This window comes from Petaurus breviceps, unplaced genomic scaffold (assembly GCF_028583685.1).
Source record: "Petaurus breviceps papuanus isolate PSGF00001 unplaced genomic scaffold, PetGlider_PUasm1.0 184, whole genome shotgun sequence".
NCBI lineage: Eukaryota > Metazoa > Chordata > Mammalia > Diprotodontia > Petauridae > Petaurus > Petaurus breviceps.
Window position 1 is genome coordinate 3517984 of NW_027185793.1, and position 13705 is coordinate 3531688.

Below are 13705 nucleotides of genomic sequence, written 5' to 3' on the forward strand. Positions count from 1 at the left end.
CATAAATATAAATGTATATGTGAATCCACACAAATTCAGCCAAAGAAAAGTCTGCTAAGCATGATAGTTGGGATGATTTTTCTATGACACATATCAACTTAATGACTTAAAATTACTAGAATTAGAAACTACTTGTTTTAGCAATAAAAATCAGTGATGATATCCAAACTAATGATATGAAAAGTGTTTGTGATAATCTGGCTGAAATGTATACAGACACAAAACAAGTTAATTTAGTGCTGTGTAAACTCAGTGAAATGTGTGCCGTTAAAAAGTAACTGATAAATCAGAATTCCTGAAGAGCGATCGTTATATACAGACCATTTGGTGCAAGATGACATTTGACAGATGTTATCCTCATCATTGTGTTTCCGTAGAGAGTGAAGCTTCACAGAGCTTCTCATTTTCAGTTAACTTTAAAACGTCAGAACTTCTGGAAAACTGGTATCACAGAAGGTTTTTTATATATAATTTAGAGATTAATTGTTAGATTTGTATCCTTGCTCTTTCCTTAGCAGTAGGCTTTTGAAAGATTTGGTTGTACAAACCAAATGCTTTTAACCTTATCTATTGTTTTCCTTCCAGTCATTGCTTCTATTTTTGATCATTCATAGACGATGTCTGTGGAAGTTAAAAGCTCCAAAACTCAAACAGGTTTCTTGGACATGAGAATATTTCTGTCATTTGGGTTTCAAACTATTTAGTCAATTGGTCAGTAAATATTTGTTAAGCACCTACTATGTGTCAGGCCCTGTGCTGAGGATAGGAAGAAATGCAAAAGAAAGCACCCTCGAGGAGCTCACAATCTAACAGGGAAGACAACACGCAAACAACTACATCCGGACAAACCGTGCATAGGGTAAATAGGAAATAATCAGGAGAGGGAAGGCGCTAGAGTCAAGAGGGATGGAGAAAGGCTTCCTTTAGAAGGCAGCTTTTGAAGGAAGCAAGAGAAGCCAGCAGGTTGAAATGAGGAAGAACCATTCTAGGCATGGGGGGCAGCCAGAGAAAAAGCTCTGAGCCAAGAGACAGAATGTCTTACTCAAGGAATGGCAAAGTCAGTGTCAGTGGTATGAAAAGTACACCACAAGGGGTAAGGTATAAAAAGATCGGGAAAAGGTGGGGGGGATGGGAGGAGTTTATGAAGGGCTTTGAACAAGTAGAGGATTTTGTATTTGACTTTGGAGGTGCTAAGAGCCACTGGAGTTGATGGAGTTGAGAGTAACATGGTTGAACCTGTGCAATAGGAAAATCACTTTAGCAGCTGAATGAAGGATGGAATTTTAATTTTAAAAATATAATTCAGAAAGTAATGTGGTTTGACTACAAGTAAAAAGAAAAAATACAGTATTATTTAGAACTAATTCTCATGGTGCAGATAATGGACATTTTGTTTCTTTCAAATTGATCCTCTATGTATTCTTTGTGCATCAGCAAGTACTGATAGGTACATAGAGAAGCACTATAAACACAACCCAGTTTGTGTTTAAGTCAATATCACAGGAAAAGGTATAGATATGGAAGTTTTCCATGGGCCAACACATCCCCTCCCTAAGTTGCCACTGCTAGGCTATGGGGACCCCTCAGTTAGTTTACAGGGACTGAGAATCCCAATGTTCATGATCAAGGTGAGCTTTCCTGGCATGGATGCTGATTTACCATAAAATCACTCACCTAGATATACACTTTCCCCTAGATGTAGGAAGCAGAATGAGTAGGAAAATTTGACCAATTCTCCTTTTCATTAAAAATAAAATAGTCGTGGGGGTGGTTAGGTGGCACAGTGAATAGAGTACCAGCCCTGGAGTCAGGAGGACCTGAGTTCAGATTTGATCTTAGACACAAAACACTTACTAGCCATGTGACCTTGGGCAAGTCACTTAACCCCAATTGCTCTGCCCTCCCCCCCCCAAAAAAAAGTAAAAAATTTTTTATAAAGTAGTCATATTCAGAAATCTCCCTGCAATGGCATACTAGCTCTGAGCTTATTCTTTTGAGAAGTATCAACAATTGAGTCTAAGCTTTCCATTGGGCTCCCCTGAAGAAATCTAGAGCAACATGCTTCTTAAGAACAATTAGTCCTTGTAGAGCACTCACCTTGTTGTTGATCCTTGGCCCCATTTGGATCTCAAGCCCTCAAAGAGCTGGAGGAGATCCTGGGACTTCCTCCTAAATTCTCCCAGCTCCTTCCTATGAGGTTTGTCCTTAGGATTATAGAACCTTAGGTTTAGAGTTAAAAGAAGTTTAGGAGTCATTTAGTCTGCTTAGTAGATAAGGAAACTGATGCCCAGAGAGGGAAAAGGTCTTGCCTTAAATTTTAAAAATTAGATTTAAAAACTAGTAGTAAATTGCTATGATTCAAACCCTGGTCCTTCGATTTGGAATCTAGTATTATTTCCCTGAACTGTACTCATTCCACAAGAGATACAAAGAAATGACCAATATACCCCATGGTCTGGGGACAATAGGGCTCATACTAAAACTCTTCATAGATTGCCCATGCCATAAGGAGTTTTCCTAGGATGCAGTTGTAATTTGAGGTGAGAAAAAAAGGACCATATCTCAGCACTCCTGTCCTGTGATGTAGTCTGGGAATTACTGCTATTTCCTGGTTCTGCAATATTTTTCTCTTTTATTAAGTTAAATTTTATTTTATTTTCAAATGAAGATCTACCTTCTCTCCTTCCCACTTTCCTTCCCCACCCTTCACTGAGAAAGCAAGAAAAGTAAAGTCCCTATTATAAACAATATAGTCAAGCAAAACAGATTCCTGGAATGGCCATGTCCAAAGGGAGAAAATATGGTCTCAGTCTGAACTCTGAATCCATTACCTCTCAGGAGGAGACAGCATATTTCATCATGCCCCCTTTGGAATTGTGGTTGGTCATTGCATTAATTGGAGTTCCCAAGTTTTTCAAAATTTACTAAAAATATTGTTTGTCTTTTCAATTACAAATACAACAATATTGCTATTATTGTATAAATTGCTCTTCTGGTTCCACTTACTTCCTCTTGTCTTACTTTTTTTTAATGAAAGGGAGAATTAATCAAATTTTTCTACCCATTCCACTGACATTTAGTCAGTAGAGGCAAATGCATGTCTAGGTGAGTGATTTTATGGTAAATCAACATCCATGTCTGGAAAGAAAAAAGAGAACGCATACACAAAACTTAGAAATCCAAATGAGATTTATTGACAGGCGCTCTTTACAAATGACTGAGACTATGAAAGAGCCAGAGGTAGAGTGTGTTTTAAGTTCCCAAGTCTGTCTTGAGATAAGTTTCTTCCTCTTAATGTCTGGTATCAAAACAACTTGGGGAGGGAGGGCAGGGAATAGCAACAAAAATAGTTTCCCATCTTTACTCTTTTTACTAAGAAAAGTTCTCATCCCTGATGTGTTTGTAAGGCTTCACAGACTTCCCAGGAATTCTAGAAGAGTGATTATTGAGGAAGCAGAGATAATACTCTATTATCGCCATACATCTTGGGATCTATACTTTGGGATCTTAGACCATCATAATTGGGTAGGAGAATGGGGATGAGGAGAAGGAGAGAGAAGGGTAGTAGAGAAAATCTGACTTACTGGATTTTTTATTTTATAAATTATTGGGTCTTTTCTCATAGAGAAAGAAACCTGTTCTCATGTCCTTGACTAGACTCTGACAAACATTAATCTGTACACTTCCCAGAGGCCAAGGGGCTGATGCCTCAACATAGGTAGTCATTAGCTTACAGTGGTAAAATAAAGAACATGGTAAAATAAAAAACAAAGGTTGTATTATATTTATTCATGATCTGAATTCCTGCACAAGAACAAAGTCTAATGGAGTGATATCTGGCTGGGATACTTTATACATATCCAGTGGAGAAAGGAATAAGGTGATGATGACGTCACTAGGCAGCATGAACAGCAAGTCTTGTAGTGAGTGGGCTTTCCATGTAGGTTTCCTGGCCACACATGTTCTCTACACATTTCTCTTAGGAATATATGTGCCCTATGTGTGTCCCCCTACACATCAGATAGTAAGTCAATAAGCATTTATTATGTGCTAGTCCTGAAGATACAAGAAAGCTCCTATCTTTGATATGTTTTAATGGGAGAGACAACATGTGAAGAACTCAGCACATAGAAGACATAGAATAGATAAAAGTATGGCACTGATAGCTGCAAGAACTTGGAAAGGTCTGAAGAAGGTGTAATTTGAGCTGCCTTAAAAAAAGCACACGTGTACTATACATGCACACATACCTATATGCATACTCACACATGCATACACACTCAGTATAAAGAAACTTTATTAGAATCTGTTCTTGTGCAAAATTTAGTCCACTTTGAACCCTCTCATAGGGGATTTAGCCACTAAAGTATCCGAAGGACCTCATTTTGTGAAAATTTCAACTAGGAGTTAGTTCCTAGAGCCTAGATCACTAGTGACAGAATTTCAGTGAGCCTCTAGTGTGTATATGTTAAAGTCCTTGTACAGAAACTGTATCTCTAAATTAGTCCTCTGAGATCTGCTGCCAAACTCAAAAAACCTTTTGGATTTTCAAAACCAACTAAAATGTCAGCCACTTTAAGAGTTAGCAACACAAATGTGAAATTACCTGCACTTGAGATAAGTACAATAAATCAGAAATATGAAACTCATCAGGAAGGACTTGGTAAATTGGCATATTCTGGAGTGTCAGGCTATACAGCTAATAGTTTAGCCCTAAATATGCCAACAAGTATCTAAAATTCATCAGTTTTTTATCATTTAAACAGACAGTACTATATTAATATGTACTTGTGGATTTTCAAACATCAATCAATCAGCATGAATTTATTAAGTACCTACTATGTTCCAGACATTGTGGTAAGTGTTAAGAATATAAAACTAAAATAGTTCCTGGCCTTGGGAAACTATATTCTAGATTTAGACAACATGTACATGTTAGGTATCTACCAGACTTTCTCTGATTATCTTTCTGTGTATAGAAACAATGTAACACAGGTTAGCTATTGGATAAGACTGTTGTTGTTGTTGTCATCGTCGTCATGGGGGAAAGGAGTAAGGTTATTATCCAAACTATCAGAGGCAACAACTGAGGCTAAAGTGAGGCTAGACCTAGAACTTCCCTCACTGAGGAGAAAGAAAGGATGGAGAAGGATGGAGGGAGCATGGTGGCATAGGAGATCTGGGAGCACGACAGGTTGGTACCAGAGGGTCTGAGAGAGAGTAGTGGCTGACCAGGTAGGTAGCCTGTGTATGTCCTGATGTCCACAGAGGATGCCATTGGCTCTAGTCCCACTCCCACAGGGTAGGGCTGGTGGAGAGCAGCCAATCAACATCAGGTAAAGGTTCTAAATGAAGAGAATGGATTGCAGACCTCTCTCCTGTGGTTGGATGGGAAACGGGTCCCCAGAGGCAGGAAAGGGAAGGTCTGCTTGACTCTTGGTCCATCACTTGTGGCCCCAAGATGTTACCCTTCTCTTTTGTCATTTCCTACCAGTGAAATCATATTCTCTGTTCATCTTTCTATCTTGGCTATTTTTATTTTTAAAAAGTGGATATCAACTTATATGATGCACTTAATAAATACTTATTGATTGGTTGATATATTTATATGAGACGTTTCCTGGAGAAAAAAAATACTCTAATTTTGACCATTGCTGAGAGGATCTTGTGTTCCCTGAGAAGGGCATGCCTCACAGTTTGGAAAACTACACTATACTATGTTACCTTAAATCAAGGTATACCTATGGACTAAGAAATTGCAAATTAGGGTTTGACATTCCTAGAATATTAAGGCAAATAATAAGTTGCCCTTATACTTTACTCCCAGGAATTGTTTTTCCTCTTTATAAGCTTATTAATCAGGGAGCCAGTGAACCAGTCCAGTGAATTTGCTGACATCAAGAAAATATTATGATAGCAGGCAACAGGAATCCCCAAAACAATACTTGGTGATTTTCTGTGTGTATGTTTCCTTCTGATATTAATTCCAGATGGAGATGCAAAATTTCCATTTTAAAAAAGTATACATCTTAGAAAAACTTGAGGTAAAATATAATAGCTTAAAAATCTCTAAGTCCCTTTATTCTTCTCCACATTGTGCCTTGGCCTTCTGTCCTTTTCTTGGTATGAAGAGGTCTTTGACATATTTTATTCAGTTTGCTCTAAACCCTTTCTGTTGTAGTCTTTGTGACCTGTTATAATCAATCTTTCTACTCAAAGGTCATTATATTCCCAAGACAGAGAATATGACAATAAAATTTATAGAAGGAGAATGTACCATGACCTATGAGAGTTAAAGGTTCTCAAACAGGTCTTATGACACTGAATAATTTTGTAGTGGTTTTATGCTAACAAAATTGAATTACTATTGATGTGTTTTATCAAACAAGCAGAGCCAGAGAAATGGGCTTACATGTTGAAAAGACTATACCTGGCCATAAAAAAACTATTTTTGCATTATACTTAAAATATAAAGTCTTGATTTAGCCCTTAAAATACATAATCCTTTTTTATGTGTAATTAATTATGTATTTTAGGCACTGACTTGATTCTATAATAGACTACAAATGGTTTTGTTAGCTTTTCTGTTCTTATTGCACCTCTGAATGCAATTTTAAAAGAACATATACTTCTTGTTTGTATACTCATTCACTGAAAATCAACTGGCTTGATATGATTTATGAGAAGCAAAGCAATCTTTACTTATTAAAATTATCTATCAAACCTAGCTCTAAATATCCCCCAAGGCTTTGGGAGGCTGAATGAATGACAGCTTTGGGATTTGTTTCCTAAGAACAGAACAGGTAGACATAGGAGATCATTTGTCAAGCTGTCAGGCTCTCAGATAGGGATCCCCCTGCAAATAATGCACATAAGCCCTTTCACCACAGCACAGGATCCTCTCCCTTGTTTTGTGTCTGCATCCTTTAAGAAGAAGAGAAGAATTCATTCTTGTTCATTTAAATCAGTCTTGTCCTTGAACAAAAAATATTAGAGCTACCTCATTCATATACCTTGGGAAAGTCATTAGGGTCCTATTTTAAATTTTTTTGAATCATATGTATGTGTGTGTTTACATATATACACATATACATACAAACATGCATAGTGTTGGTAATAGATTAATGTATCATTTCAGTCAGATCTGACCCTCTGTGATTTGGGGCTTTTTTGGCAATGATACTGGAATAGTTTGGCATTTACTTCTTCAGGTCATTTTACAGATAAGGAAACTGAGGCAAACAGGATTAAGTTATTTGCCCAGGGTAACACAGCTAGTGTCTAAAGCCAGATATGAACCCAGATCTTCCTGAATCTAGGCTTGGCCTTTATCTACTGTGCCACTTAGCTGCCCCAATAGATTAATAGTCAATAGCATAATTATCTGAGGGTAAAAGCCTGCCTATGACTCATTCAGAATCTCCAGATTCAAATTATTTAAAGGAGGTTTTTCATTTTATTAATTGTTATTACCCCTTTACTGATTTACTTGCCTTGGTTCAATTTTCATCAAATTGACTGTTATTTGGTATATTTTATTAGCAGCTAAGTTGTTGATGAATAATTAATTCTCCATTTACTAAGCAAATCTTATAGCAGTAAGCAGTTGTGAGAGCTGTGTGTGTATTTTAGATAATAAACTACTAGGGATTTTGTGGGAAATAGGAATATACAATTTGAAAAGTTACTAAAACATCGTTTTGGTGATATTTTACTGATAAAACCTACACTAGAACTAAGACTTTATTCTTCAAAAATAAAGGGAATCTATTTTTGAACCCATTACTTCAAAGCCACTTTTAAAATGATCTGCATAGCATTATTTTCAAAGTCTCTTTCCTGTATTAATTAGCTTATTCCTAGTTTTCTTATAAGATGTCCAAGAATTGTCTCCTTAGAAGCAAAAGGTAGTTGTGGATCATCAGGCAAATGGAAAATTGATAATGTGATCTGTGGTAGAGTGGAGAAAGACTCCAAGGTTTGGACTCCTGGCACTGTTTTAGAACCCAATGGATTATCTTGCCTTTATTTTCCCAGCATCTTAGCTGCCACTACCACAGAAATTTCCTATGACCAACCTTCACAGCACTTTTGGCACAACTTTATTCCTTTGGGCAGTCACAGGGATCAGCTGATGGGGCTAGGTGAGGACAGAATGAAATGGATGGAAGTATAACATATTTTCACTGGAGTTTAAAAACAGTTTTGAGGTGGGGTAACTTAAGCAATATGGGTAGTCTGACTATGAATGAAAGCACCATAGAAGATGGGGCAGCTTACACCCCTTCCTGCGTATGATCCAGCTCCCTTAGCCTCTGACAATACTTCTTTCTCCTGTCCTGAAAAAGGGTATGCTGGCAGACCAGGAGGATGACTGCCCTGGAAACAGGGAACTCACAGTGTTGCCTGCTAATGTCACAGGACATTCTGATCCCAGATAAATCAGAAATAGTAATAGTTTTTATCCAGAAGTTGGTTTCAATTTGTTTTTACATTTGTTTAATTGCTTTAATTTCTTTAATTCCTTTAATAACAAAAATTTTCTACTTACAATTATGGGAAATTATTTTTTTTATATTTCTGATAGAATATTACTCGTGAACATATTGTGAAAGACTGTGCCCTCGTGCATAGAGGACAGGCCTCAAAGTCAGGAAAAACTGGATTCAAGTTCTACATCTAACATACTGGTTGTGTGATCTAGGCAAATCCCTTAACCCCTCAAAGTATTAGTCAATTCTCTAAAACTGTAAATTGTAGAACAAGGGTTGATCTGCATTTGGAAATTGTTTCTTCAATAAGAGTTCCCTACAGCAGTGCAATCACAGATGCAGAATAAGAAATACAAATAGATAAATAGATAGATACGCAGACAGACATTTTTTAATTCCTCTAAAACCCTTGTCCAATCCTTCAGTTTGGTATAGAGGTGACTCTAGATTCCTGAAGAATACAGCATTAGAGCCCAGAAGCCCTGGGATGCCCTATCAAAAGCTGGCAAGCCTTCAGATGTGACTCTAGACTGGAGGCTGTGTCTGCCATCATCAATGATCTGTCACACTGGGGATATAAAGACAGAAGATGAAACAGTCCTTACTCCCAAGGTGCCTACATCCTACTGGGCATGATGACAAGGACATATATAAGCATGTATAGACTCATTACAAAATAAATACTTGGTAGTTTGAAGGGGGAACTAATAGTTGAGGAAATCATAAAAGGCTTCATGTCGAAGGTGACGTTTAAAGGGGATACATTTCTGGCATGAGGGGCAGTTAGTGTGAAGGCAGGGAGCCAGGACATGTACAGATGGGAAGTACAGAGATAAGGCTAGTTTGGTTGAATCTCACCGTGCAGAAGAGACAATAATGTCCAATGAAGCTGGAAAGATAGGTTGGGGCCAGGTGGTACAGAGCTTTAAAAGCTCAATAGAGGAGTTTATATTTTTCTAAAGACAACAAGGAGACCTTAGAGCTGATTGAGAAGAGGAGCCACATGTGTTCAAGGAAACGCACTGTAGTGGAGGAATTACTGAAGTAAAGACTTGAGGCAGGTAGACAAATTATGAGGCTGTTGTAGTTATCTAGGTGTAAGAGTTGAGCTGGGCCTGAACTAAGGTGGTAGTTAGATAAGTAGAAAGAAGGGGTCAGATGTTGCAAAAGTGGAAATGGCAATATTTGGCAACAGATTGGCTATGTGGGGTTATGGAAACTGAAGAGTTGGGTATAACACCAAAGTTATGAACCTGTTAGACTACAAGGATAGGGGTGCTGTGGATAGAAACATAGAAGTTTAGAAAAGGGGTAGCTTTGGAGGAAAACATAAAGAGACAAATTTTGGATATCTAGTGTTCTAAATGCTAACTGACAAATTAAAATTGTTTTCATTAAACATGAAAAACTGTACTGATTTAATCTTCAAATTAAACTAAATCGGCAAATATTTTTTGAATACATACTATGTGCTAGGCCCTGTGAAAAGTGATGTTTTCTTTATGCATTTGTATTAGCTAGAGATGAATATTTGAAATTTTTAAAAAGTGGCTTAGTTCCTTTATAAACAAAAATAAGCAGATTCCATCAATAAGGAAACCAAGGACGAATTAATTCTAAATCTAGAAGACCTGCCCTGGAGAATTTATCAAAGTTGCTTACCCTGCTTTTTTTCTCTTCTCAACTGCTACTACACCTACAATTTCCAAACAACCTTCCCCCCACACACACACGCACATATTTAGTGATAGAAATAGCCTAACTACACCTGGACAGGGTAGCAAGGAGTGTGCTCAAAGTATGGAAGTTGGTTACCATATTAGTGGAAGTAAATTGAGTAGTGGCTTCTGAGATAACTGTGAGTTTTAGTCAAAAAACAACAGCCTGACTTTCAGTTATAGACCGATTTAGAAAGTTGAGTCATAAGTTTATTGGATCTAGTTCTATGTTCTTTTCTATCCTTATTTCAAATGGAATCTTAGGATCATTGATCCAGCATTGGAAGGACCCTCAGAGACCATTTATTTCAATCCCTTTTGATTTATTTAAATCCCCTCCTTAAACAAATGAGGAAATCATGGAAGGCCCAAGGAGGTTAAATGATTTTCCCAAAGTCACATGAGTATAATCTGAATTAAGTTCCCCTTATTCCAAAGCTGGGGTACTACACTGCCTCTCTCCTAGCAAATTGTCTATTATTTGTAACTGGACACTTACAGATTTTAATTTAAATCAGAGAGTTGGCTGATTTTTCTGGGTTCTCTACACTCTATTCAATAGTTGAAACAACAACAAAAACAAAAAAATGTTGTTGGTCTCATTTTCATTTGAAATCTTCCAATACACAAACATATTTGCCTGATTTAATGCATAGAGTATTAGGACACTATATTGGGCAGAAAATATATATGTATATGATCTTTTCCTATGGTCTGACAGGTTGGCTGAGCTATAATTTACTTTGTTTATTTTTCTGAAATTGGACCTATTATTTTGGTAATTATTTTTGACATGAAATTTCACCTGAGATAGTCTTCTTCCAAAAGCAAGGATAGAGATCCTAATTCAATCCACTGAACCCAGACTGTTTGTAAACATGACAGAATCTCTTTGGATCATTTTTGAGAGGTTTAATTTTTTTCCTTATACAAGTTTCTCAGTTATACTATTTTGGGTAGTCTATATTTAACAACTGTTTATCACTTTCATTTTTAATGTATCTAAAAATATTTCAGCTTTTTATCATATAGGACTATAAATGTAATTAAAAATTAAACAGTTTGAATCTTTAGTTATAGGTAGTATCTTCATTAGGGGTTCTAAAATGTCATATCAGAAATTAGAAAAATACTTTTATTTTTGAGAAAAACAATATAATTTAGTTTTAAAGTGTTTTTCTTACAACTCAGTTTCCTTGAATACTAGCTTTCCTTGCTTAAAATTTGCTTCCCCTTCACGTAGCTGATACCTTAAATGGATTTTGAACCACAAATTTAAATGTCAGTCTCAAAATTCATCGTGAATTTCACTAGTTTAATTTTGCTTCTAAGTTAATTAATGTATTTATATATATTCTGTTTCCCCGTCTTCGTTCAAGAAATTTACTACAAGTACATAGAAATACAAAACTTTTTAAAATTTTAATTTGTAATCACTTTAGTGATTTCTTAGGTCAAAATCTCTTCTCTTTGAAAGTATTTCAATTGCATTCAACAAATATCTATTAATTGCCTACTAAAGTATGAAGTGCTAGTTTGTGGGGATATAAAGATAAGACGTTAACAGTCCCTGTCCTCCAGGGGCTTACATTCTCATGAGAGTACGGAGGAGTATCAGGAATAATTTTATATGAAAAGCACTTAAGCTTCAACTCTAAAGCAAAATGGGAACCCATGAAGATGAGGAGAGTCTTTTATGTTCAGGAAATAGTCAGTCGACCAATTTGTCTGGAACAAAATGTGTGTGAAAAGCACCCATTGGAGATTAGATTAGAAAGGAGGTGGGAGGCAGAATGTGGAGGGCTTTAATTTCCAGATTTAAGATTTTATATTACACTATGGGCAGAGGAGCAGCCATGGAAGGTTTGCTGTGTGGACTGGAGAAGGCAGAGGAAGACCAGTGAGGAAGCTAGTGCAGCAGTCCAGGTGCAAATTGATCAGGACCTGAAGAAGGGTAAAAACTGTGATTGCAAAAGATGTTGTGTGGGTAGAATTAGCAAAGCATTGGCAACTGATTGGCTAAGGGAAAATGGGTGAGAAGGAAGAGTCAGGGCTGGTTGTAAGGTCATGAAACTGTGTGACTGGAAGGATGCTAGTCTTCACAACAGAAACAAGGACATTTCAAAGAAGGAGTAATTTGGAGAAAATGGAATAAGTTCTGTTTTAGACATGTAGAGTTTGAGATATACAAGATACACAGGTGGTGCAGTAGATAAAGCGCTGAACCTGGAAGCTGGAAGACCTGAGTTCAAATTCACCCTCAGACACCTACTAGCTTTGTGACTGTGGGTAAATCACTTAACCTCTGTTTGCCTCAGTTTCTTCATTTGTAAAATGAGAACAGTAACAGCACGTCCCAGCATTGTAGTGAGGATTAAATGAGATAATAGTTGCAAAGTGTTTAGCCTGGCACATAGTAGGTGTTATATAAATATTTTTTATTATTATTATTGTTAGACTGATGGAAAATCCAGGTAATGATGTCAAGGTAAGCAATTGGTAATGCCTGACTATAGTTCGAGAGAACTATTAGGAGTAGAAATGTAGATTTGAGAAATATTTTAACCCATGGGAAATGATCAAATGGCCAAGTGAATATAGAGAGAAAAGAGAAGTGGGTCCAAGACAGAGAGCACTGAAAAATAACCATAATTAACTACCCTGTTTCCCCGATAATAAGACACTGTCTTATTATTTTTTTTTTTTAAAGAAAAACACCAGAGGGTTTATTTTCAGGGGAGGGCTTATGTTGTCCTGCCTCAGCTCTCCTCCGCGGCACTGCTCTCAATGGCGCCAGCAAGCAAATCACTGGGGAAGAACAGGATGACGCACTCACTGCTGCAGCTCTGATTGGATGCAGCTCAGAGCGCAGCGTGTGTTTCACAGGGGGGTGGGGGGGGACGGTGCGTACAGAGGGTACCGTAATATAGCGTGTAGCGCAGGGGATCACCTTCACTACAGTAGCAATCTCAATAGGGCTTATTTTCGGGGGAGGGCTTATTTTAGAGGAATCTTACACAGTAAGGGGAGGGCTTATTTTCGGGATAGGTCTTATTAGCGGGGAAACACGGTAGTTATAAGTGTTTTTCTTAAAAATAAGTGTTCTTGAATACCAACTTTCCTTCTTCAAGATCAACTGGAATTAATAAATAAAATATAAAGATTTCTGCTTTCTTTAAGAAATACAAATAATTTAGATTTCTGTGGTCTGTTATATGGAAACTGACCTATACCCACCAAAAAAAGTATTTTAATTTCCCATGACTTTACACTTTAATAGTATTTTCCTTAAGGAATGATTTCAAATTATCAGAAATTATTCTTTGAGATTGTGCCTTTTTTAAGACTTTGGGCTCCAACTTCCAATTAATTTGTCCTTTATTGAAACTTGTAATTACGCACTATTTTGAAATTATGCTTTGTGATTATGCATTATTTTGTCTGTACAAATATGTTCTTAGAGGTCACATACTACAATGTCTACTCTCCAAAATA

General features: G+C 36.9%; 1 protein-coding gene across 10 annotated transcripts in view; it reads left to right on the forward strand.

Annotated features, from left to right (window-relative positions):
* Positions 1 to 13705, forward strand: part of PAM (peptidylglycine alpha-amidating monooxygenase) — a 369904-nt gene that overhangs the window by 287864 nt on the left and 68335 nt on the right. The window lies entirely within an intron of this gene.